Raw genomic sequence first — 25,704 nt, 5'->3', positions numbered from 1 at the left:
TACAGCATATCAGAAATACCATGGAAAATTGCTCTCAATAGAGAAAAGGAGCAATGGTCAGTTGGCCAGTAAGTGGTGGGGCTGGGTTTTAGACCTGGTGCTCTCTGATCCTGAAGTGGATCCCATGCATCGTATTTCCATACCCAGTAGAGTATCTGGTGAGATGTGGATTCAAATGGAGATGAGTGGGGTGGGCAAGCCAACCTCTCCCAACTTTGGTTTTTTCCTCTTTGCATAGAATCTCATTAAATTGCCACCTCATAGATGAATAATGCTGGCTATGAAAACATTTTTGTGATAAGTAGGGATAATAATAGCCTTCCAGGGTTGTTGACAGAACTGGAAAAACTATATGTTAAGTACCTAGACTAATGCATTGTCAATAAGCAGTGATAAAATAGTTACCATTCATTTTGATAAACCTCAACCTACAGGTGTGGTCAGAATCAGTAAGGAAATGTGTGAAGTATCTGCACTTTTTTAGGGGGAAGTTCACAAAGTGTTCCATCCTTGACTACAGAATGATTCTCATCTGGGAAGGCCATAGAAGGAGAGGGCATGGGAAGAGGTCTCTGGAATAGGACTGTGATGTAGCCACCCAGTTCAGCAAAACCAGCTTGGCAATCAATTGGGCACCACTGGCTGGTCAGTTATCTCTCCCCTCTTGTTTTTAAGTGCCTCGGACACTTTAGGAGATGGATTTCACACAGGCTAAGTACTGATTTCCTTCAGTTTGGGAGTCCTACCCTGCAAAGGATCAAGGGTCTTAAATTCAACTTTATTGTAGTACCCAGTAAAGAAAGCAGCCAAGTTGGAGAACATGCACCTGCCCCTTGAGAGTGCGGTGGTGGACATGGTGGTGAGGAATGTTGGCTTAAGAGTCAGACTAACTGACTGTTCAGATGTTGACTCAGCCAGGCTGTATGATTTTAATCAAGTTTTTTAGCCTCTCTGAGCCTCAACTTTTTTAAAGAGTGAGGCACAATGTGGACTGTTGTTTTGTCTTGCACAGACCCTTAGAGGTAATAATTTATTAAGTACCCTATTAGATCCCTTAATGTAGTATAGTCAGTTTGGGCTGCTATAACATGCTATATACCATACTATATATAGCTTGAACATTTATTTCTCATAGTTTTGGAGGCTGGGAAGGGTACGATCAAGGTGCTGGTGGATCTGGTGTCTGGTGAGAACCTACTTCCTGGTTTGCAGATGGCTATCTTCTTGTATCCTTACATGGCAGAGAGCAGACAGAGAGATAGCTCTCTTGTCTTTTCTTATAAGGACACTTGTGCCATGATGAGGGCTCCATCCTCATAAGCTAATCACCTTCCACAGGCCCCATCTCCAAACACCATCACATTGGGGGTTAGGCCTTCAATATTTGAATTGGATGGGGGACATAAACATTCAATTCAAGACTCTCACTTAATTTGGACCAAAATAGCTCCATAAAATGCAGATATTATTATCTCCATCTTATTTCTTTTTTCTGCCCCACCACTCACCTCAGCCCTGTGCACTTATGTTCATTTCCTTCTCCATGTAATCCTATTTGCTGAATGGAGATATTCACTCTGAAGTTCTAAATCAAGAGTTGGTAAACCATGATCTGTGAGCCAAATCCACTCACTGGATGTTTTTTGTAAATAAAGTTTTATTGGAACACAACTATGTTTATTTGTTTACGTATTATCTGTACTGCTTTTTGTGCAACAATGGAAGAATTGAATAGTTTTGACACTGTGTGACTCACAAAGCTTAAAATATTTACTTTTGGGCTCTTTACAGAAAAAGATTGCCAATATCTGCTCTAATGACTGATAATGTGGCATGTGTCAGTTATCAATTTATTGCTTTGCACCTTCAAATTCATTCTTTTCAGTACCTGCTCTGGGATAATGGACCTAACTGTATGCATTTTCTACTTGATAGTGAGCGCAATATTAAGGCTTGCCAGCAGAGGGAGCTAGAGGAGCGTGCGGGAGGAATGTTGCTTCTCTTCCGGGTTCCCATGTGCCGTGATTTTGGCTTTTTCTTGGGCCTGCTGCATAATGAGCGCTGCAGGCGTGTGGGAACCTCCTGTGGCACCCTGTGCCAGCTGCGTGCCCAGAGCAGTCTCTTGGTGACCTTGCAGTCCTGGCCCAGGCCTGGTAAGTACCTTCCATTGCCTTCCTGAGGGAGACACCACGTGCCCTAAGCCTGGAGGCTCTAGCTCCCCTCTCATCGGCCTCAGTCCACCCTTGTAGGCTGTTTCCTGCTTGTCTGGCGATTGGGGAGCGCTGTGCCCCAAAACAAACTTTTCTGCCACCCAACAAACTACAATCACACCTCCAATGAGGTCTGAACCCCAGCCTTAAGGAGAGGGGTTACCCTCTCCATTGCCCTCTCCCTCAGTCTTAGGGAACCCTTGAGAGTTCTCTTTCTATTTATTCTCCTTTCATAGCTCAGCCGCTTTATATTAAGCTTCCTGTGCTTAAATTGCTGTATAGTTTCTGTCTCTCAGACCCAGAGTAATGCATATTATAAAGTGTAACCCTTCCCAGTTCTTGAGACTAAAACCTTAAGAAGATATTTAGGACAAAGACTAGCAGGTAAAAGGCAAAATTTATTAAAAATGAAGTATTTTATTTCATACTTTATTGAAGTAATATATGTTAATCACAGTAGGAAATTAGTAAATACGGAGAAAAGGAAGGAAAAAAGATCACCTGTAGGAAAGTAGTCACCCAAAGGCCACCAGCTTAGCTACTGTTTGGTGTGTAGGTGGCAGGGACTTGTAAGCTGTGGGAGGACAGGTCCATGTCTGTTTTGACTCCCAATTGCTTAGGGCCTAGTATATAGCAGGCCCTCCTGCCGAATATATCAGCAAAAGGGCTGGGAGTCTAATAAAGTGCTACTTTCCCCACCATATGTACCATGAAACTGGCCTTGTCAAAATATTTCAAGCCATTAAGCCAGTTTGATGAATCTTCAGAGTTAAGTGTCTTAAGCAGGTGATGCTCATGTTTGAGAACTGTCCTGTGGTACAGAAGAGGACAACCTGCGCCAAGAAGTGGAAATCCATCAGCAAGGAAATCTAGCGGGATTCTTACAGTTACAACTAGTGGGTTTTCTCTTGCTTCTAGAAAGGCCACACCTTATTCTATCTCCCTCCTTCTTGTATGATATTGGAAAAGGGTTCCCGAGTATGACCATACACCAGAGCATGGACACCATGAGCATTTTGTTTGTGAAACATTTATGGATCTGCTTGAAAGAGTGGACTGTTGCTCAGGAGCCAGGCTTATTTGCAATCTCTGCCTCTCTTGCTGGGTCATCTGCCTTTGATAAGAATCCTGCTTAGTGCTTTCAACCCCTTCCATTTTCAAAGGGGGTAATCTGAAGTTATAGCTCCTGTACCCCTTAGGCCTCTTCCCCTGTTGTCTGCAACACACACACACATACTTTCTCTTTCTCACTCTCTCTCATATTCCTTTTTTTGTGTAATGAACAATCCTAACTTCAAACATTGTGTACCATTACCCCCATAATGTCTTAGGCCAGTAATCCTGATGTTTTATTTAGAGACTCAGAGATGAGTCATATTCCATTACTGGAGATGGTGGCACCCTTTTTGCATGTTCCTCTTAGGGATCAGGAATCTTGCCATCAGGCTCCTTTTTACCCCTCCAAACATGTCAATCAATCACAGAAGAACAACAAAAACCACATTGAAAACATATTGTTAAAAGTACCAAGTTTAGCTAAGAAGTCTGGGAATACAGAGAAGGTAAGACAGGGAGGGTCCTTACCCTATGTGCCCCTTGAAGTAACAATACCTAAACATTCAAGAAGTTAAATAATAAAAGAGTTAAATCAGTTAGAAGAGTTGTAACTTGTATGAAACAATGTATGTAAGATGCAACCAATGTGAAAAAGTGATCAGGAGGCCCACCTTGAGTAATACATTACTTAGTGAATTACTAATTACATTGTCAGGTAAGTGCTTGACAGCTCCGACTGCTCTAAGTCTGATTTCCTTTCTTGATTAGTTTGCAAGCCCTGCTGTAACCAACCACCACCGGCTGGGTGGTTTAAACAACTGAAATTATTGTCTCACAATTCTGGAGGCTAGAGGCCCAAGGTCATGGAGTCAGCAGGTTTGGTTCTCCCCCGAGGTCTCTCTCTGGCTTGTGGAGGCCACCCTGTGTGTCCTCATGTGGTTGTCCCTCTGTGTTTCCTGTGTTCCAATCTCCTCTTCTTATAAGGATACTGGTCGTACTGAATTAGGGCCCACCCTAATGACCCTACTTTAACTTAACCTCCTCTTTAGAGGCCCTATATCCAGTCATATTCGGAGGTACTAGGCGTTAGGGCAGCAACATAATAAGTTTTGAGGGGACACAATTCAGCTCATAATATTGATGAAGTGGAAGTGATTCCTGGCTATCTTCAGTCATTCAAATATGGATCCAGTGCCTGGGTGTACAAAGCCCTTGTTTTATACTGGTGGAGGCCTATCATCGGAGGTCTGTAATGGGGGAGATGATTATAAATCAGTCATACAAGTGCTAGAAAGATGAGGGACTTCTGGGAGAGCATCTAATCAGGCAAGAGATGGCTGTAGTCTAAGGCAGCAGGCGGGAAGACAGAAAATGGAAAAATGTTAAAGATATTTATGAGAGAGAATCAACAAAATTGGTGAGTGATTAGGTATGGGGTCAAAACTCAGGTTTCTGGCTTGGACAACTGGATGTTGGGGGAGGGTGATGCCATTTGCTGAGGTGGGAAATGGAGGAGGAAGAAGAACAAGTTTTGGCAAAGATAATGAATTCCACTTTGGGCCTAACTAATGGCCGTTTCTATCAGATGTCTAACCCAGTGGTTGAGAGCACGAGCTTGTGAGTCTACAAACCTGAGGTAAAATCCTGCCTTGTCCATGTCCTAGCTGTGATTCTTAGAAAGTTAATCAACCTCTCTGAACTACCATTTGTTCATGATAAAATGGAAATAGTAATATCTCTTTTATAAGATTGTTGCTGAGAATTAAAAGATATGAAATATGTTCAGCACATTGCACAATGTACCATGTATCTGGTACATAGAAAGCACTCAATAAATATCAGGTCATTATTGTTACTAAATTTGGGTGACGCATTAGCAAATCCAAGCATACTTTTTTTGGTTGATCTCTTGCATGTGCAGATTGTGTCTCTGACTTGAATTTCAGTCTCTTTGCTCCATTTGGAGACATTGCCTTCTACTTATTTTGCCTTTTGGTCTTGGGTATCTGAGGGTTTCCCTGATACTAAGCTCTTTAGAAGAAGGATTATTTTGTTCACAGAAGGTAAATTTTGAGAACAGAACTCAAAGCTCACTTCACTTTCTCACCACGAGGTGGCGCCCCTCAGCTGCTCATCTGATCCTGGTTGGTGCTAATTCCCTTAACTCTGAAGTGGGAAACCAGGCCGGAAAGCACCAAACCAAATCCCCAAGACCCAGAGGAGTGCCGAATGCACCTGAGGGAGAATTTCAAAAGGGGGCTTGAAGAAAATGTCTTCCTCATTTTGGCCATAGGAATTGCCTTGCACCTGCAATTCTTTAAGCAGGCCATGCTGTTCAAATGTCTGTGTCTCTGCATGTGCCACGTGCTGACAATACTTATTCTATGTTACTTTGCCTCACTAACTTCTCATCAAACAAAACTTGGCTCGGATGTCACCTCCTCAGTGAAGCCTTCCCTGATTGGCTGTTCTGTCTGAGTTGGGCACCTCACTGTTTTACCACACACTGAGTGTTGAATTTGGATGGAGCTACAGTACATGCTTTTAAACTTTTTATTATAGAGAACTTCAAACATTGAAAAAAGAGTAAATGATCTAATGATGTCAGTCTTGCTGAATGTAATTTCAGATTTCCTTATTCATGGAGTGACCTCCATGAAGAGAGGACCTGTATTTTATGACATTTAGTCACCAATCCCATGCCTGACATAGATACTTAATAAATATTTGAGGGGTAAATGGCATTACACTGGGTCCCATTTCTATTCATACTCTTCCCTCTTTTCTCTTTTGGGAGGCTCTCTCCATCTATGCCTTCAGTCTTTGAGGGACAAGCAGGGAAGCAGCCATGGGCCTCTCAGCAGCAGTCAGGACTAAGCGTGGCTCTCTGTGACACCCTCTTCCTCCAAAGCTTGGTCTAGGGTTTGGCACTACACATTTGTCCAAATTTCAACTGTCTCTTTTTGTGAATATGACAAATTATTTAATGTCTCTGAGCCTTGGTTGCGTAAAAATAGGAGATGTGTTTGCTTTTCACAGCTGTTGTGAGAATCAAATAAGATACCCAATTGCTCGGCACATAGTAGGTATGCAATAAATGCTAGTTTTCTTTCCTGTGGGTTTTATGTTGACTCTAGGGAAATGACTTCATCTTTGGGGAAGAATGGCTGTTATTCATTATGCAGCTGGAACAATGACAACAGGGTTCTTTGGAAAACACCGGCTTCCCCGGGGGCACAGGAAATAGAAGATCAGTCTCCCTCCATGTCCAAGCCCTCTGTGTTTTACAAGAGAGGCCAGACTGGCCAAGGAAAGGGGAAGGGGCAGCAGAACCCCTTCCAGTAATTTTAGTCCATTCTTCCATTCGTTTATTCATTCACCAGATACTCCCTGTTCTTGAGTGCCCTCTGTGTGCAGGCACAGGGCTAGGTGGGGGGCTAGGAGGTGGAGAGACAGACTTGGTCGCTGTGCTCACAGAGCCTTAGGGATTTGTGGATGTGATGGGGGATTAGACAGCTGCACATTGCAACAAGGGTAAAGGGCTGTGAATAAAAAGTGTGGGCTATGAAAGGGAATCATGCAGGGATCTAACCTAGTCTGGGAGATGGGAGGGCTTCCTTGAGAAAATGACATTGAGGCCGAGAAATAAAGGGTGAATGGGAGTTAGCCAGGTCAAGCACATGGGGAGAAGAGAACCCTTCCCTCCTTCCAGCCTGGCTTATCTTCTTTCCACATCAACTTGTGGGGTACCCCAGGTGGCTACCTCACCCGGAGCTCCCTCTTCCAAAGCTCTGCCTGGGCTTCACCTCCCCAACTCCTAGCCCAGCCTTCTGGCCCTCTCCGGGAGGTCTCTGGTGCCTGCGGGAGCAAGAGTCTTCTTCTCACCAAGGAAGTCATCCCACGATGACAGCTTCTCAGTGCTTCCTCTTCTAAGAGCACTTGCCTTCTGCTCAAGGTTTTGTAGGAGGAACTGTCTTTAAAGAACAGACTTGAAGTCCTGTGAATCTCAGGCACTCTGGCCGGTGTTTTGGAGACTCACAGGTGGCTGCTGACTCTGTCCTGGGCACAGCCTGAGTCCCATGGAGCCATCTTTCTTCTCCCCTGCGTCACTGCGCTCTGCAGCTTCTCCCCCCAGAAGAACCCGACAGCTCTGAGCCTGACCTTCCTGCTTTGACCCAGCTGGAAGCCAGGGTCCGGGGAAGCCCAGGGGATCAGGTGAGGGCATGTAGGTGTTCCACTGCCAGGCAGTGGGACCCAGCCCAGCTCAGGGCAAAAAGTGAACTTGACGTCAGTCCCGGGTGAGGTCAGCCAACAACTGTCTGTGAACCTCATCAGGAAAAGAAGGATTGCCAAGATCAGGCTGCTTTCATTTCCTTTTCTCAACTTGGTTGACAGATCCTGGCAACACGGGCAGTTGAAGGCAAGATCCTGGATACTCTTTGTGGATGGGATGGGGGAGCATGTTCCTGGTCAGTCTATAGCCATATGGCTCATCTCTGCTGGCAGTGCTGTCCCAAATGCTGTGCTGTTCATGGGCTTCAGCCACAGTTTGCTTGCGCAGAGTGATCAAAGATGGCACTAATCTGGGCAGAGAGATAATAGAAATAATTGTAGCTAGCTTCATAAGCCAGGCACTTTTCACTTGGCTACATACTTGTTACTTTTTGTTGACTGCCCCTGGTGACCCTAAGAAGTAGAAATTATTGCAGTTGGCAGTTAAGAACTGACAGATGAGGGAATGGATTTAGAGGGTTAAAATGCCCAAGGCCACACAACTGGCAAGTGGTTAGATGGGCCTGGAAAACCACCTAAAGCTCTTCATCCAAAACTCCATTCATTCGTTTCTTCAATCAACCAATATTTATTGAACTGCTTCCCCATGCCACCAGTGTTCGAGGGAAGGCAGAGGAGCTTTGCTCTAATGGAGCTAAATCCTAGTGAGGAGAGGGGAAGAAAGAAGGCAATAAATTAAAAAGATAATTTCACAGGCGTGCTATAAAAAATAAAGTGGGATACTAGAATAGGGCCACTTTAGACTGGTCAGAGAAGGTTATCTCCGAGAAAGTGTTATCTGTGCATAAAGAAGCGGTGGTGGGGAGGGTCCTGGGAGAGGCCGTAGTGCAGAATAGGGTCCGGCACCTTTGAGAAGCAGTACTGGGCTTTATGGGTTCTCAGCGACCTGTGATTCTAGACTGAGGTTCAAGAACTTGATTGGAGTAAGTGTAAAGTCTCATACTTGGGCTCAGAATACCTGCTCAGAACAGGCCGTGGTGGACTTGTCTAAACTAGGTTTGGATGAGAGAAGTGGGAGTTACTTTCAGTTGATCTGGTAGACTTAATGTAATCTTGAGTTGCTCTGATAAAATTGGGGTTTGGGTGAGTAAGGGATGGACCCTCTCCTTTCTGAGAAAGTCAGACCCACCTGGAGATCTGTGCATGCTCTAGGCACTGCACTTTGAAATGCCAACAGACAAATTAGATTGTTTCCATAGAGGACCACCCCACCACAACATGGGTCATAAAAAACATTTGTTCCAGATAGAGATGATTTGGGGGGGCATGGGAGCTGCCTCCAGAAAAATCTAGGATCAACAGGAAGGACTTATATAGAATCAGATTTCTTTTTCTTTTTCTGCTAATGAAATGAATATGTGAAGACAATTCCTAAAGTAGAAAAAAGTATAAAGAAGAAAGAAAAGAAACCCTTTTAATCCCACTATCCAGAGGCAATTTACTGATAATATTGGCAGAATTTCTTCTGGTGCTTTTTCTAGGCTCTAAAATACGTGATTAAGTCATTCCATGCAAATGCACATTTTTGCTGGTGCATATGTATGTGTATAAATGTCTAGAGAAGTGGGGGAGCAGAGTGGTTAGAGGGTGGTCTCTGGAGCCCTTGGCCTGGGTTTAAATCCTGGTTCTGTCCCTAATCAGCTGTCTGAACCTCAGCAAGGCATGTCACCTGTTAGCCCTATTACTTCATCTATAAAATGAAGGTTATATCAGTATCTATCACATAGAATTGTTTGAGGTATAAATGAGTTAATATTTATAATTACTAAAAACAGTGCCTACACATACCTGTTATATAATGTTTGGTAAAATAAACACTATCCTTTGTTCAACATTTTGTCATAACCATTGTACAGTGACATCATGATGTTTTATGTAAACATCTATTGTCTGAATAGAATTCCATCATATATTTTTACCATAGTTTATTTAAATGCTCCCCTAATATTAGAGATTGTTTATTTCTAATGTTTCACTATCCACAAGTGGTGATCATCTTGTGGGAGTCATTTAGTCTACGCTTCCAATTGGTTCACTTGGATAGAGTCACAGAAATGGAATTACTGGGTAAAAGGATGTGCTCTTGTTTTTTACTTTTTTAAGAAACTTTATTTTTAGGTAAGAAGATAGAGAAATGGTGAAAAAAAAATTCAAACAGTACAAAAAAATTACAATAAGAAAGTCTTTCTGTGACTCCTGTTTCCCAATTTCCTGCTCTGGCACTGAAACTGGGTTTGTGTTGATGCTTCCAGAGATAACCCATATAAACAGCAGATATGTGTATGCATAATCACATTTTAACTTTTTAAAAATTGAAGTATAGTTGATGTACAATATTATATTAGTTTCAGGTGTACAAGAGAGTGATTTGACAATTATATATGTAACAAAATACTCGCAAATTCCACAATTTTTTAAAAAGCAAAAATTGTTATACTACCAGTACATTTTACCCTTTCACCTAGTATATATATCTCAGAGATATTTTCCATCTTCACATAAAGAGCTTCCCTATGCATCTTAATAGCTGCAAAGGATTTCTTGTTAAGTATACACCAATTTAAGTAGGTATATGGGCATTTTAAAAATGCTTAATGCATATCAACGGACTGCCTAGAAGTGAACTGTGGTTTACACCAGAAAACTCCTCTAACCCCAGCTGACTAGTGGCATCAGGATTAAAATCCAGATCAGCATCAAAGCCGTGTCTCTGTGAAGATGCTCAAAAACTAACAGTGGTTATCCCTGGAGAGGGAAACCAGTTGCTGAAGGATACCCTCCCCATGTTTCATGGAGAAGATCTGACTGAAAATAAGGTGGGCTGACTCATGTAAGACTCTCAGTTTTTAAAATGTTCAGAGAGCCAGATAATTGTATCCTCTGCAGAAGGTCCTTGCAATTTCGAAGCGGAGGGATCCTGGCTGCATGAAAACAAGTATGCCCTACCTAGACACTCACATTCAGATACTCCGTGCTGGGCAAACATCAGTTTGAGACCTTCAGAACAGCAAAGAGATCACTGAAGGAGCTAACCCTGCATGTGGCTGGCTGGCTGGGTAGGTAGACACCTGAGCCCTGAGTATCTCTTCCAAGGCCTGCTTCTTCCTGCAAACCCCCTTAGCTGTGGAATGGAGAGGAAGCAATGCTGGTGAACATCTTACCAAGGTGGCAGGGAAATGGGGGGCAGCCCACAGAGGGCCTTCCTGGGGGAACAAAGCACATCTTGGTCCTCTAAGACCTGTGCAGTCTCAGGGTACGCTACATTTAATATATAACCCTGCACTTAGTTGAATGCTCTGCTGTTTTCATCTTGTTAATATATTTTTAACAAGAGGCCCTATATTTTCATTTTACACTGGGCCCTGCAAATTATATAGCCAATCTTGTCCCTATTAACTATAGGAGAGTGCTGACACAATTTTTGATACCTTAACTCTGCAAAGGCAAGACCCTGGATCTGCCTGGAAGGCTGCTGGGCCTCCAGTCTTGAAGCAGAGATGTGGGCCAAAGAGTACTTTGCCTAGAGAAGAAGGAGGATGAGGACAGGAAGAGGTGGACACAAACTCTGGAAAGGTTTTGAGGCCCACTTATCCTGATGTCTCACCTACTAACTTCACCACTACAAAAAGACGAGATGCCCAGGGAAACATTTCAGTCAGTAGCCAGCACACATAGGTACACTTGGCGGCTACGCTGGCTATGTTTGAGCCTGACCCAAAACCTGAAGTGGGAGGGACTGAGTATCTGTTCTGGGCTGGGTCTGGGACAAGCACACTATATACATGTGCTATACAGATAATATTATATCTTCATTTTACTAAAGATGAAACTGAGGCTCTGTGGGGTTAAATAACTGGCACAAAATCACAACAGTATAAAAGTATAGCAAAGAGGGAAAATAAATCACCTTTAATCTCATTATGTAGAGCAACCACTGCTAATATTTGGTAATTTCTGGTTAGGTGCCATCTCTGGAAAGAGACATAAAAAAGCCACTGCAATGGTCTTTGGGAAGAATTAGTGGGAGAATTGTTTTACTTCTCACTCTGGTACATTTTGAATTTTGTACTATGTACGTGTAATATAAAAATGTATTATTTTATATAAATCATGAAAAAGAGTTGATCTTTGAACTATAAAAGAAATAAATTAGTACTCATTTGAACTGTTTAGAATATGTGGCATATAGTTTCTTTAAAAATTAAGCTTATCTATAGTGCATTTAAAATGTATTTATAAAACTTTGCTTTAAATATAACTTCCCTGAAGCAGACTTTATCTAAGCAGGCACTCCTGTGTTGTTTCAATGTGACTCTGGGCATGGTCATGGAATGTTGAATTCCTCCTGACCTCTTTCCCCATGCGCTCACTTGGTAGTTGGACAACCCATATTTCAATTTTGGTTCCACTACTTAAAGCTGGTGTGACCTTGAATGAATTACTTAACTCTCCAAGGAAGAAGAGCCCTGCTTTCTTCCTAAGTAAAATAAGGGTACAGGGTCATAACTCCTTATTCATGACTGTGAAATCCCAAAAGTTCTAAAAACTGAGTTTTCCCCTTAAGTTTGGCATAAAAACTGGTTAGGTAATGAAATCTAGCCTGAATTAATGAGAGATAATTTATAGTTTTATTTTGCACACTTAACTTTATGGCTCAAATGTTTCACTACAGAAAAGTGAATGTGCCGGCTATATAGTGATGTACCAGACCCCAGTGAGGGTGTTACATAATATGCAGTTTATGTTCCATATCAACTTTATAAAATCCAAGGAATTCTGATTTCTAAGTCACATCTAGCCCAGGAGTGTCAGGAAAGACAAGGTTTAAAAACTAGTAGGACAGAGATTCCTAATCGCTTACCCAATATCCGTTATTACCATGTTGCTTAATATAAAATACGGATTGATTTTACTGGGACTAGAAATATGCCTAACTAAACCATTCCACTTCCCAGGCTTCCTTGAAAATAGGAGTAGCCAGAAAGATGTAATTAGAAGTGGTTGAGTGGGGCTTCCAGGAAAGTACCCCCTTTTCTTCTGACCTTCCTTTTTTACTGCCTGAATATTGATGTGATGGCTGGAGCTATGGCAGCGATCTTGTGTGTGTGTTTAAGCCACAGTAGTTAGATATCTGTGAAGTTAATACTAACTGAAGCAATGGCCTAGTAAAATGCCTGAAGACTTATAAGTGTTATAAAAGTCTTTAAGAGCACACAGAAAGAGATGTGGTATTCATAGAGATGCTCTATTTTTAAGTTTCCCTTTAATTTTTTTATCCTTTATATTGAAGTATGTACAATAAAATGTGCAAGTCTTAGTGTACAGCTTGATGAATTTTGACATATGTATACAGTCATGTAACCATCGCTCAGATCAAGATATGAAACATTCTCACCAATTTTTTTCCTCGTAGAGATGTTCTGATAATGGTAAGGACATGCCCAACAGGAAGGAGCTAGCTAGCAACCCTTTGGTTTCCATTAGAGCCTGAGACCTTGCCATGGAAAAGAAGCAGGAGGCTTATTGGTGCTCAGTTTTCCAACCAGTGTTGCCAGTTTTAGGTAGAGATGGATGAGACCTTCAGGGTATGCGTAAAAGAGCACAGGAAGGGTCTTAGGCCCCTGGAGGATGTATAGGAAATAACCAGTCAGTGGTGATGGGCTTTCACCTAATCCATTCCTGAACCCAGCAGGCCCTGAGAGCCAGTCTTAAGGGCTGGGAGGGGTAGCATGGGGTGTAGCTTTGGGCCTTTGGGGGTGGACTGGACATCAGCTAGAGCCAGAGGGCCGAGCCTGAGGCAGGCTATAGGAAGGTGCATGGTGGGGGCAAGCCTGAGAGATCACAAAGTGAACACTCAGTGCTTCTAGAGAGGCCACAGAGGGACCCATTGGGAAAGGGTGGGGGGCCGGGGCTGGGCAGAGGGGTCTAGGGGAACTGCTGTAGGATTCTGATGCCAGAGACACCATGGGGATCTTAGGCCCCTGAGTTAGTTAAATTGTTTTTGGGGGACTAAAAGTCAGTAGATTATTAATTATGTGGTTCTTTCTTTCTGTAAAATTCTGTGACCTCTATCAAATTACTAAAAGCATCTATGTCATCACTTGTCCAGAAGCCTTGTCCTCCCCCGAGGTGTATTATAGAGCAGTACTTTAGAATAATCTGTGAGGTTGGGGAACCCAGACAGAAATACTGTGGAAAGAGTGTCTCTGTTAATATGATCACATAACGTTTAAAAGCCTCATTACTAGAGGAAAAGTGACATTCATAGAGACCTGTGAACTTCAAAAGATAAAAAGATGCATTCATAGACACCTCTCTTAACTCCAAATTCCACAATAGACTGCCAGAACTGACACTGACAGCTATTTCTGTCTGAAGATTAGTATCAAAGTTGAATTTTAAGTGTGTAAGTCACATCTGTGGACTCCTCAGGGCTGTACAAAGCCTTCAGCTGCTGAATGGAAGGTCTGCAGCCTGAGCAAGTGTGAGCAAGCCTGCCTTCCCTCTCAGCTTTGTGCCTTCTCCCTCCATCCCCAGCCCTCCCCAGCCCCATGGAGATCAAAGCTGTTCTCTAGACCATGCAAAGCCATTGCTGGAAAAGCCACATAAATGCTTCAGCTCTTTGCTGACAGGCTGGGAGTGGTGCCAGGCCGGAGCTCTCGGCAGGGAAACCTTCCAAATACTGGATGAAGCCTCTGGAGCAGATGTTGCCTGTGGATGGCCCACATTCAGAGAGCTGGGCGGGCAGCAGGCGTGGACTGGGATTTGGATAGCTCACAAAACGGTGGAACAAAGACCTGTAGACAATGCCCCGATGGAGAGGCCAAGGAAGGGTCAGCTGTCAGGAGTCCCTGGGGAGACCTGCGGAGTGCCCAAGAGACTAGAATCACAGTGAGTCCTTTCAGATGGAAAGAAAGGGCACAGAATGAGTGTTCCTGTGAACACCCCTGACACCTAGCCCACAAAGGACTCTGTGGATGTTCCTCTCTCTTGCAGCTTTACAGCCACTCTCCCCATTTTGAAAATGGAAACAGTTTAATGCCCAAAATTTGCAAAGGAGCCAGGCTTTGAGAAAAACAGTAGAAATAATAATGTAGGTCCCATACCCATAAACTGTTTTTGTGCACAAATTCCAGCTGCTGAGCCAGCACCGATATTACCACCTTTTGAAATAGCAGATTTGAGGGACGCAAGGGGTATGCCAACTGGAGAACATCTCTGTCCACGGGCACGTTATGACAACTGAAATTCTAGCACTACCAGTTTGAAGCACCGAGTAGCTGAGTCAGGGCAAAGAGGAAGAAAGCAAAAAGGGGAATTTAGGAGGCTGAAAAGACATGATGAGATACATTTTGCTGACTTCACTGATCTTAAGGGCAGCTTTGGGGCAAAAACATATTATCCCAGAAAAAGTCATTGGGTTTGGAGTCAGGCAGACCTGGGTTTCAATCCTGAGGCTGATACTTACTAGTTGGGGGACTTTGAGCTAGTTACTTGACTCTTCTGAGCTTACATTTCCCATTGCTGAAAGCGGGGTATGATTCCGGCCTCACAGGGTTGTTGTGAATGTAAATATGCTCTTTTACTGAGACCTTGAGGCACACATGTAATTTATTAGAAGCCAAGGCCCCAGAGTCATTGCTGACAGTGTGTGTCTGGGGCCTCGTTGTTCCATCAGCTGAGCAAATTCTCTGTTGTCATTGTTCATCTCAGCCCAAGATTCTGGCTTGTTCTTGGGCGGTTACTTCCCAGGCTGTGGTGCCATTCCCTGCAAGCTGCTGAGAAGCTGGAGGCTTGGATTTCACCAAAGCCTTCAAAAGGTATTTGCATTTTGAAGCCATTTTCCCTTTGTCATGTTTTTCCACTTACTCTAGGCCTTTGGGAGAAGGTTTCATTTTTCTAATGCCCCTGAAATTAATCTTTCTCTGGGAGTATTTCTTACCACCAAGGAAGATCTGGGGCCGCCCCCAGATAAATTTGCAAAGCAAGGCAGGACCAAGAAACCAGGGGAGGGAAAAGTTGGAGTGAAGTCAGGAACAGGAATGGGTCTGAGAGCCGCAAATAGAGAAAGGGCACGGAGCTGGAGGTGAGGGAGAGCACCCTGGAGTTGGAGGTTCACTCCCTAAGTAACTGTGGGGACCAGCAGTCCCTGTGGACATGCTTTCTCCAGGGACTCGTCCCTGCTGGGAGGCAGAGCAGCCTGCCACAGGAGCTGTGCAGGGGTTCCCTGTGTTGATTCTAAAATCAATACCACATTTGCCTCAGTTTTCTAGCGCCCTTTCCATATGCGCTCCTGCTGCCTCTCAGAGGCGCATGGGTTCCCAGCGGAACTGCTTCACTAAGCTTCATCTTACCCACTATCACTACCTAGAGCAGTGCCACCTATTTGGTGTGCAAGGTCCTGTGCTCAGGAGGACCCTGCCTTGATTTAATGTTCTTCTGTCTCTATTTGGAAATTCTTGATAATTTTATCTTTGAAATAGACAAGTAAGTGTTTTGTAAGTGAAATTTAATGCATCAGTAGAATGTACTTAAGACACCCGGTGAGAGCACACAGCAGGGCAGGCAGCAGGAACACAGAGCAATGGGCCTGGTGGCCCTGCATGCCCGTGCATGCCTAGGACGGTCTGGGGCACCACTGCGCCCCAAGGTGCCAGGCCAGACCTGGCCCAGATTGGTGGCAGCAATAGGCAACAGCAGCAGAAACTGTAGAAGACAAAAGAAGGCAGTGCAGGACCCTTGGTGAATGACCAGTTTGGGCCCTGGAATCCATTCTTGCAGTCTCTGTACAAACAATAATTCTCAGATCTGACCTCCTGGATAGAAATTGCTGGTTTTCAAGGCAGTAAACTTTGTCAGTAAATTATTACAAAAATACCAACATACATATAGGTACTGCACTGGAGCCTATCAGGGAATTATTAGAATTCTTCAGGGAGTTTAGAACCTTCAGTTTTGAAAACTGCTACAAAATTGCAAAGTAAACATTCACAGGCTTAGAAAGAGAAATTAGACTTAAAGGTCATCACATTTACATGGAAAAGAATGCTTCATACATATGAAGCTTCAGATAAATCAAGTATTAACAAGCAAGACAATTTCAAAATTAATTTTTCTTGTAATTGAAGGTAGAATGCATAAATAAATGTTTTAAATTATATATAAAAGACGAAGCCACTTTCAGTTTCTTGTATGACCTTCACAGTTATAGGAAAAGTTGGGAGGAAACATTAAGAGGCCATTGTGTAAACTTACATTTAAAATAAAATTCAGACTTGTATGAAACTGATTTGTATGAAGAATTAATCTGCTTAGAAACAATGTTCCATAGGAATCATCAGCTCCAAATGCACTAAAATTTATGTTTTGAAATAATTTATCAAAAGTGTATTCCAAAATTGTCACAGCCCATAAAACACTCTTAACAGTTCAAGTAACAGTTGCCTCTGCAGAAAACCCTTCTCAAAATTAAAAATTGTTGAAAATTACTTGCAATCTTGCATTTGCCAAGAGCAACTAACATTACTCTCAATTATACTGATTGAAAATAAAGTTGCTAAAATTACAAATTTTAATGACTTAATAAATGAAGTTGCAGAAAAGCAAGCCAGAAAATTCTTAGAATCAGGTAAGGTCTAACATTAATAAAGTATTATTACTTACTGCATTATATAAAATATGAGAGCAGAAGTCATTTTTTGTAACTTGGGAGTTTATGTTGTTACTTAGGCATCACTATTATCCCTTTTGTATTTTATAGGTAATAAAATATTTCTAAAGACAAGAGCTTTATATTCCAATACCTTTAACAGCACTTTTCCCCCTACTCCTTGATCAAGGACTCCTGCACTTTGATTTTGTACTGGGCTTCACAAATTATGTGGTCTGCTCTGCCTCAGGGCCCTGAAGGCTCTCTAGATTCCAGCAAAGACTGTAAACATATAAACTGTTTTATATTTTAAGAGCTCCTCTGGACTCGAGAGCAGTGGCTCTCATCCAAGGGCAATTTTGTACCTTCCCCTGGGCCACATGTGGAAATATCTGGAGGCACTTTTTGTTGTCACAACTAGGGGGCTGCTGCTGGCATCCAGTGTGGAGAGGTCAGGGATGCTGTCAACATCCTACAAGGCCCAGGACAGCCCCACAGCAAGGAATTACCTGCACCAAGACACCAGGAGTGCTGCAGGTGAGAAATCCTGAACTAGACTCTCTAAGGGAGGTTTTAGACTAGCAGAGCAGGATCCCTGGTGCTTTGTTGGAAATGCAGATCCTCAGGCTCTACCTGAGACTCACTAAATCAGAGCCTGCATTTTAACAAGATCCCTAGATGATCTGTGTCCACAGAAAAGTTTGAGAACTGCTGAGCTAGGGGATGTGACTCTCTTAATTGTGTATTTCGGAAATGTGGTGGGGAGTCCTGCCCTGCCCCTTCAGTCACACATCAGGCCAGCCCTGCATGGATCCCAAGGACCACACAGTTCCTGCCACTTTCCTCATGCTTCTTGCTCATCTCCCAAGGCTCCCCCAGGCATGAGACAGGAAGGCCCATATCAAGGACACTGTAGAGCAGTGTCTGACAGCACCTTAGCCCTGGCATTCACTCTGGTGTTGAACTTGTACCTCTGCCGAGCAAGTATGCAGAGAAAACAGCAGGCTGGTCTCAGCCCTGGGGACCTTCAAAGCTCTGGCCTGGCTACCAGCTGGTCCCAGGTCTCTTTCTACTGCAGGGGACTCAAGGACTCTGTGACCTGCCTCCATGTACCACGAGGTACTCATAAATAACCTCAGGCCCTATTCTCAGAGCACAGCCTTGACCACTCTTGCCTCTGCAGTGCTCTTTCCCAAGTTAACTGCCTCCTTGAATGCTTACTCATCTGTCCCTCCTGGAAGCTTTCAGTTTACCTTAGGGTCCTTATAGCTACCAGCAGATGTATCGAGACAACGGCCCCAAGCTCCAGAGTCGTCAAGGGAGGGAAAGTAAGTGAAGGTCAGGTGGGGGCTGTGGCAAATGCAGGGCTCCTGACCATGTGAACAAATGCAGGCCCAGTGCTTACAAAGCTCTGAAGTTTTAAAGACAAGCAGGAAGTGTTTTGTTTTTTTTTTTACATGTCTTCTGATTTTCAAATACTGGCAACTAAGTAAGAAAATTAAAACCAGCCACAAGGTATACCAAACTCCTTCACAGGAGGCTAGGGCCTAAGATAGACAATTTGCTGCTGGGCTATGTAAAGACTTATCATGTTGTATTTTCATTATTTGTAGACATCTTTGTCTCTCCTTTCAGCCTGCTGACAACTTGAAGGGCGGGACCTGGAACAAAGCTGTCCTAAGCATATACTCAGTGAATGAATGAATGAATGAATGAATGCACGAGTGAGTGAATAATGCTGCTTTTTCTAAGCTATGGTCATCCAGTAGGTTTGAAGCCATGGTTTGTAATGAGCAGTGTCACCCCCTAGGGTTGTTTGGACACCTGTGGGGGTATTTTCGGTTGTTATAATGATTGACAGCATGGTTGGCATTTAATAGGTGGAGAGGTCAGGGTGATAAAAATAATATCAAGCCCTTATTTTGTGCTTACTGTGTGCTGGACTCTGTTCTGAGCACTTTATTGAAATGGACTTATTTAATCCTTACAACAGCCTTCCAAGGTAGATACTGCTATTATCTCCACTTCACAGATGAGGGGTTTGGGTCAGAGGGATTCTAGTTGGTCTGGAATGGACAGGACAGCCTCGCGTAGCAAGGAACTGCCCTATTTTCCACAGATTCTGGAACTCAGTGTGTGCCCCATAGGATGTTTATGTAGGAAAAAAAACCCTGTTTATACTGATCAGAAATACAATTATCATGTAAATTGCAAGAAGAGTATGCTTTACTTTTCAGCACTTTACCAAGAGCTCACCATTTCAAAAAAAATGACAGAACAGACAGCAATGTTGCTCAAGGCATCTGAGTCCCTAAAACCAAGCTCCTGCATCCATCTGCATTCCTATTTGCCAAAGTCATGCTAGGTGCAAGCATTTGATTGATGATTGTTTTTTAGTAAACTTTTTAATGATAACTACATTCTTCAAAAAAGTAAACCATCATATGTATACATCTCTATGAACTTTTGCAAAGTGAACACACCTGTGCAGCCAGCACTCAGGTCAAAAACAGAACATTCTTGGCTCCCTGGAAGTCTCCTCATACTTATTCCCTGTCGCAATTCCCCCTGAAGGTAACTACATCTTGACTTCTAACACTTGACATTAATTTTGCCTGTCTTTGAACTTTATATAATGGAATCATACAGTATATACTATTTTTGTATCTGGCTCATTTCATTCAAAATCATATGTGAGATTCATTCGTGTTGTTGTGTGAATTGACTTGTGTTCATTCTCGGGGCTGCATAGTTCTCCATCGTATGGACATACCATAATGTATTTTTCTGTAGGTGGACTTTCAGGTTATTTCCTGTTTTTGCCTATTGTGAATAATGGTGCTGTGGACATTCTTGTTGATGCCCTTTGGTGAACGTGTATGTGTGTATTTATTTAGTTTTTGCAATTATGTGTGTAAGTAGATTATGTTATCTGTGATTTTTGGTTCATGGTAGTAAGGCAATGTTATATTTGCTAACCAAAGAAGGCATAAGTTCTGAGGAAATAATTGAGACCCTCTGGTTTGAAGCAGGTGGTTCTTTCTATGGTCCATTTGTCTGTCCCACAAAGACTTTCCCTTTTGTCCAGTGATGGGGAACATTCTGGCTGTGCTCTGTGGAGGGAGAGATTTGAAAACTTTGCCATAAAGCCAGAGGGCAGGGACCAGCATTTTCAATCTCACCACTAGGGGTCAGGCATTCACAAGGGACTGGGACTGGCTGTCCCTTCTTCCATGCAGGCTTCCTCTGAGGTCCTGCCCCTTCTACAACTGGACCAGGGATAATTTTAAAAAAAGAAATCTTAGTAGTGCACTTCAGTGCAGGCAAATGGAACTGAAACACTTTTTTGGGCATCAGATATTTTTCACCCACCCAGTGAAAATTGCAGTTGTATTTCACCCACCTAATTGGAGAATCTCTGGGGTCTGGCTGTCTCCTTGGGGCACCCCAGGTGGCTCACCCTACTGGCTTCACTGGTGAGTTTATCTAGCACTGGATCACTTGTGCTGGGTTCACTATCCCTACAAGGAAGCTTCTGCAGACACACATCCTGGCAAATGTTTCACAACTTCCTCCAGGAGTCGGGGGCAATTTGTAGTCTTTGCTAATTTCCATGGTGTAAATACTTCCACCATTTCTGATTTCAAGCTGTCCATGAGATGTCGTTGAACATGGAATTGGGAAGAGATGCTAACTAGCATAATATTACGTAGTATTTCCACCATACACATATGATAGATGTAACTAATCTTGAAAGCCTAAAGGTATAATGTGGTGAAATAATTGGAAAGTGATAAATTTTGAGTATTTATTACTTTAAAAATACAATTTATTTGATTTTACATATATATGATTTAGTTTTTTAATAATGACTGTGGTTAGCAACCAGCTCACAAAAATCTTAGAAATTTTATAGTTGATTCTTGAGACATAGTATGAGCAGGCTCTAGCACTACAGGTAACTGGCTCTGATCCTCCTTTAAAAATCACATTTGTCTTTTGCAGTGAAAATTGTAGTTGTATTTCTTAAGGGATAGGCAAGCCTGGCTCTGCCACTTAGTAACTGTGACCTTGCTCTTATCTTTAACCTTTCTGTACCTCACTTTGCTCATTTGTAAAGTGGAGTTGATAGTATTAATACCTATTTTATAGGTTTGCTGCAGGATTAAATGAGCTCACGTATGTTACACCACTGAGCACAGTGCCTGGCAGACTCTTTAGTAAGATTGGCAGTGGCTGCCAGAACTTCACAGCCCTGCCTCTGCCTCCCGAGACAGTCTGAGAGAGGTGCCGCCGTTCCTCCGGCCACCTGCCTCGCAGAGCATGCAAAGCCAATCACACAGCCCTGCCTTGCCACTGTTAAGTCACATGAAAATGAACCACCAGGGCAGCCTTGAGGAACAAAGTCCCCAAGGAAATGTGGTGTCAACTGGCCAGAGCCGTGGGTGGGGTTGTGAGCCAGCTGTGTCTGGGAGAGCTTCAGGCCTTTAGCTGCCCTCAGTGCCTTCCTCCTTCCCTGCCCGCTCTCCGAGTCACCGCCCAGCCTGTGGGCAAAGGGCAGGGAGGAGAAGCAGGTGATCAGGCTGGGAGGCACCTGTGGAGAGGCATCTGGGCAGTTACCACCTGAAGACAAAGCAAGTAGATGCTTTTAGCTACCTTGGCTTTTCCTTGAGTGTACAGTGGGGCCAGCACTCTCACCCAGCTTTCCTGGTCTGTGTCAGAGAGAAAGATGTTGTCGAAAACTTGTCAGTGCTTTAGAAAAGCAGGAGAGGCCGGGTCACCCTCTTGCACACACCTGCTCACATAACTGCAGGTGTACATTTTCCAGGGCTGGGCTCGGGGTTGAGTCCCAGGGAATTATTGTTGCTGTTCTGAGCAGCACTGCTCTGAACTCTGACCTCTGACCTATGCAAAGCCCCCTTTGACCAGTGGCCAGCCGGTCTGGGCCACCAGGCATGGTTCCTGACATGTCTGAGGAGGAGTGATGGTGCGGGCCCATGTATTCACACATTCAGACAACCACCTGGGCTCAGGATCTTCCCAGGAGTGGAAACCGCCCGTCAGCTCTGCTGGCCCAGCTCTGGCCCACCCACCATGGACTCTGACTTTCTGTGCTGACAGGTGGCTTGAATACTCCACTTCCCCTGGGGTCAAGCGGGTTTACTTGTTTACTTTCATGGGTCTTTGAAGGCTGCCCAAGGAATCTTGAATTGAAACAAGAAACTCCTTTCTGAGGTCAGACAAGCCAATCTGCTCGGTGCCTCAACTTCCTTATGAGCAAAACTGGAGGATAATTACACCTAATTTTATGGGGATGTTGTACAAATAAAATGAGCTGCTTTGCAAGAAAACACTTTTAAGAAGATCAAGAGGTATGTAAGGACAATTTGTGTTATTATTTGTTGCTCTTATTGGGGGCTGTATGATTTATTTGAAAAAGTGTGACTCTTGGAATAAACTAGAATGAATTCTGGCTTTTCAGCATACATGCTATATGGCTTTTGATATCACAAAAATCTGTCTGAGACTGTTTCCTTACATGTAAAGTGGTATTAATTATACCTAACTTGGAGAACTGTTGTCAAAATTAGTCATAACAAATATAAAGTCCCTACCAAATATCTGGCATACAGTAGGTGTTCAATAAGTTGTAGCTGTCATTCCTGTTGTTATACATAATAACGATAGCAACAGAGATATCAATTACTAATTCTGAACCTTTTCTTTCCTTTGCTTTCAGGGAGCTAAGCTTCTTTTCCTGCCTTGTAAGTGGTAAAGGCACAAGCTCCTAGTTAGATTCCTGGGAGAGGGAGGAGGAATAAACTGCCCTCTGACTCTTACCAAGTGAGTGATCCCATCCCAGCTTGTCCAGGACTGTCCTACTTTTAGCACCAGCAGTCCCAAGACTCAGGAAGCCCCTTAGGCCCAGACAGACTGGGATGACTAACTTCTCTACTAACCACCAACCAGGGTCTAATCCCCAAGCCATTTTCTAGTGCCTAGACTTGGAGTATCAAGATTTGCACTGGAAATTTGGAAGGAACCAGGAATACTAGCTGGAAGAGCCCCCTGGAGTCCATTTAGAACAAAGCATGGCCCAAATACATAACTGGAAATAAAATATTGGCTGTGGCCTTAAAATGCATGTTACATATAAAATACAAAAGATCAATTATGAAGACCACATATTATGTGATTCCATTTACATGAAATATCCAGAATAGGCAAATCTGTGGAGACAGAAGGTAGATTATTGGTTGCCTAGAGTAGGGTGAGGTGGGAGGAAGTGGGGAGTGACTGCTAATGGGGATAGAGTTTCTTTTTGAGATTATGAAAATGTTCTAAATTGACTGTGGTAATGGTTGTACAGCACTGTAAATACACTAAAGGCACTGAATTGTATACTATAAATATACATTTATACATTTAAACTAAACTGTACAGTATATTAGTTATATCTCAATAAAACTATTAAACGTAAAAAATAATAAAAAATTTTAAACATTTTAACTTAAAAAAATGTTTCCTCCTGCTTGAGGGTCTCTAAGTCTAAATTAGTTTTAACTCTCATCTTGAAAATTATCTCTGCAATGGCATAAAAATATTTAATCTATATTTAATCTAGGCCAGGACATACTCCCCCCCCCCCCATTTTTCAGGTGAGATCAGCAAGGCCCAGCACAGAATGTTACAAGTATTTGCTCAGTTCTACAGAGAAGACCAGAGGAACTTCAGGCCTGAGAGGAAATGGTGGGAGAGGAGAGGCTGGGAAGCCAGTATTTACAAAAGCAGAAAAGAGACTCACCCCTGATCTGGGCAATCTAAGATGAAGGAAATACATGTTAAATTGAGGATTATCCAGAATTCCACAGAAAGGTGGAAGAGGCTCTGGAAGCGTTGCCCAGAGTATGTGGAGAGGACTCTCCAGTCAGAGGGAAAGGTGTGTGGGCACAGGCTCTGAGATGTGAAAATAGGTAGCACATTAGAGGCACACAGGTGGCATGGGGAGGCTTGTGTGTGGGGTGTGTGGAGGGATGGAGAAGATGGCTAGACTGAGGAAAGCATTAGATTCAGTCCCTTATTGTGAGTTTGATTTCATTCTGTGGACACTGTGGGGTCCATAGGAGGATCTTTAGATAGTGAGTAACAGATCTGCATAGGGTCTCAGAGGTCATTTTGCGGTGTGAGACATGATGAGTCTTGCATGAGGTCACTGAGCTGGTTCTTGGCCAGACTGCAGGACAAAGCCCAGTATGCCGATGCCCAGCCTAACCTGTATCCATTACACCAAGCTGCAGATGGTCTCCTCAATCTGCTTTTCTTCTCCTATTTGTGATCTCTAATTCTTTCCCCACCCTTTCCCTTGCTTCCTTTTCCCCTTCCTGGGCTTTATGTCTGCCTGGGGTGTTCTGCAGCCTATACAGGGTTGCTGAGCTCTGTTGCAGCCCCAGGGAGACCCACTCTTAACTTTTCAGCCCCTTAGTGGTCTGGGAAGCTAAGCCCCATAGAAGAGGGAAATGGGCAGGAAGGGAGGGGTGTCCATCTTTTCCAGTGATTTGGGGTTTGGTAAGGCAAAGAAAGAAAGAAGGCAGATCAAGGGCAGATTAAGGGAAAAGGTAGAAAAAAAACAGGAGGATTTTCTTGGGGATGGGTGTGTGTGCATAAGGAGTGGGGCAGGGAGAGGCGTTCTGCCTTGTTTGAGCTACTTCAAGGACATGTCCTGTTAATTCACAGCACTATTCTAGAGAACCTGCCAGAGCTATGCTGGATGAGAGGCCCTCGGAGGGAGTATCATTGTCCAAAGGGCGTCTAGGAGGAGGAGACTGCTAGACCCCTGAGGCTGGTCCAAGTGCAGACTCTGATTCTCAAATAGGGCTTCATCGTGTATTGAGCACCTCTGAGATAAGCACTGTATGAAGGCCCTAGGGCATGAAGATACAAAGTCACAATCATCACCATCTTGGGGCCACAAACCCTGTAAAAACAGAAACGGAGGACTTATCTCCTAAGGCTGCAGTGAGATCACCAACGAATAACGCAGCTATACACTGCACAAGCTGCTCACAATGTATGTGCTGGAAAATAGCCCCAAGAGGCAAGACGCGGGATGGGGAATAAAGTGAGGAGTGTGGCAGGGTTTTAGCCCACAGTCGGCCAAGTCCTCAGTGCTGAACTTCAGTTTTTTCAACCTTGAGAGCCGTCGTGTGCTCTAAGGAGTGACTTCAGAATGCTTGCTAAAATAGAGATTCCTGAGTCTGATCCTAGCTTTACTGCATCAGAAAGGCTGGAGGGTAGAACCCTGAATCTGCATTTTTACACCCACCCACCCCCTGGGCAATTTTGAGTTTGAAAGGCTACTCGCCTAACGCTTCCTGCAGTTTGAGGAGTACGGCTTAATAGGGAGATAAAGACCTGCTTCAGATAAGTCTGGCGAGCGATTCTAGAACTAATAAAGCGTCTAAACGCCTTGGGAATCTGAGAGCAAACCAGTTCTTT

At 43.5% G+C, this 25,704-nt stretch overlaps 1 protein-coding gene across 3 annotated transcripts in view; it reads left to right on the top strand.

Moving 5' to 3' along the window:
- The first annotated feature begins 2,004 nt into the window (after window positions 1–2,004).
- SUSD6 (sushi domain containing 6) overlaps window positions 2,005–25,704 on the top strand; it is a 117,650-nt gene continuing 93,950 nt past the window's right edge. Inside the window, exon 1 of one of the 3 annotated variants that reach the window (XM_017654815.3) lies at window positions 2,005–2,153. The gene's annotated coding sequence lies outside the window, so the exon portion shown is untranslated. The remainder of the gene's footprint in view (window positions 2,154–25,704) is intronic. The other 2 variants (XM_017654818.3, XM_037000741.2) reach the window with 2 other exon arrangements.

Source organism: Manis javanica, chromosome 8 (genome assembly GCF_040802235.1).
Source record: "Manis javanica isolate MJ-LG chromosome 8, MJ_LKY, whole genome shotgun sequence".
Taxonomy (NCBI): domain Eukaryota; kingdom Metazoa; phylum Chordata; class Mammalia; order Pholidota; family Manidae; genus Manis; species Manis javanica.
Note: the sequence above shows the minus strand (reverse complement) of the source record. Positions and strands in the feature narration are given on the sequence as shown.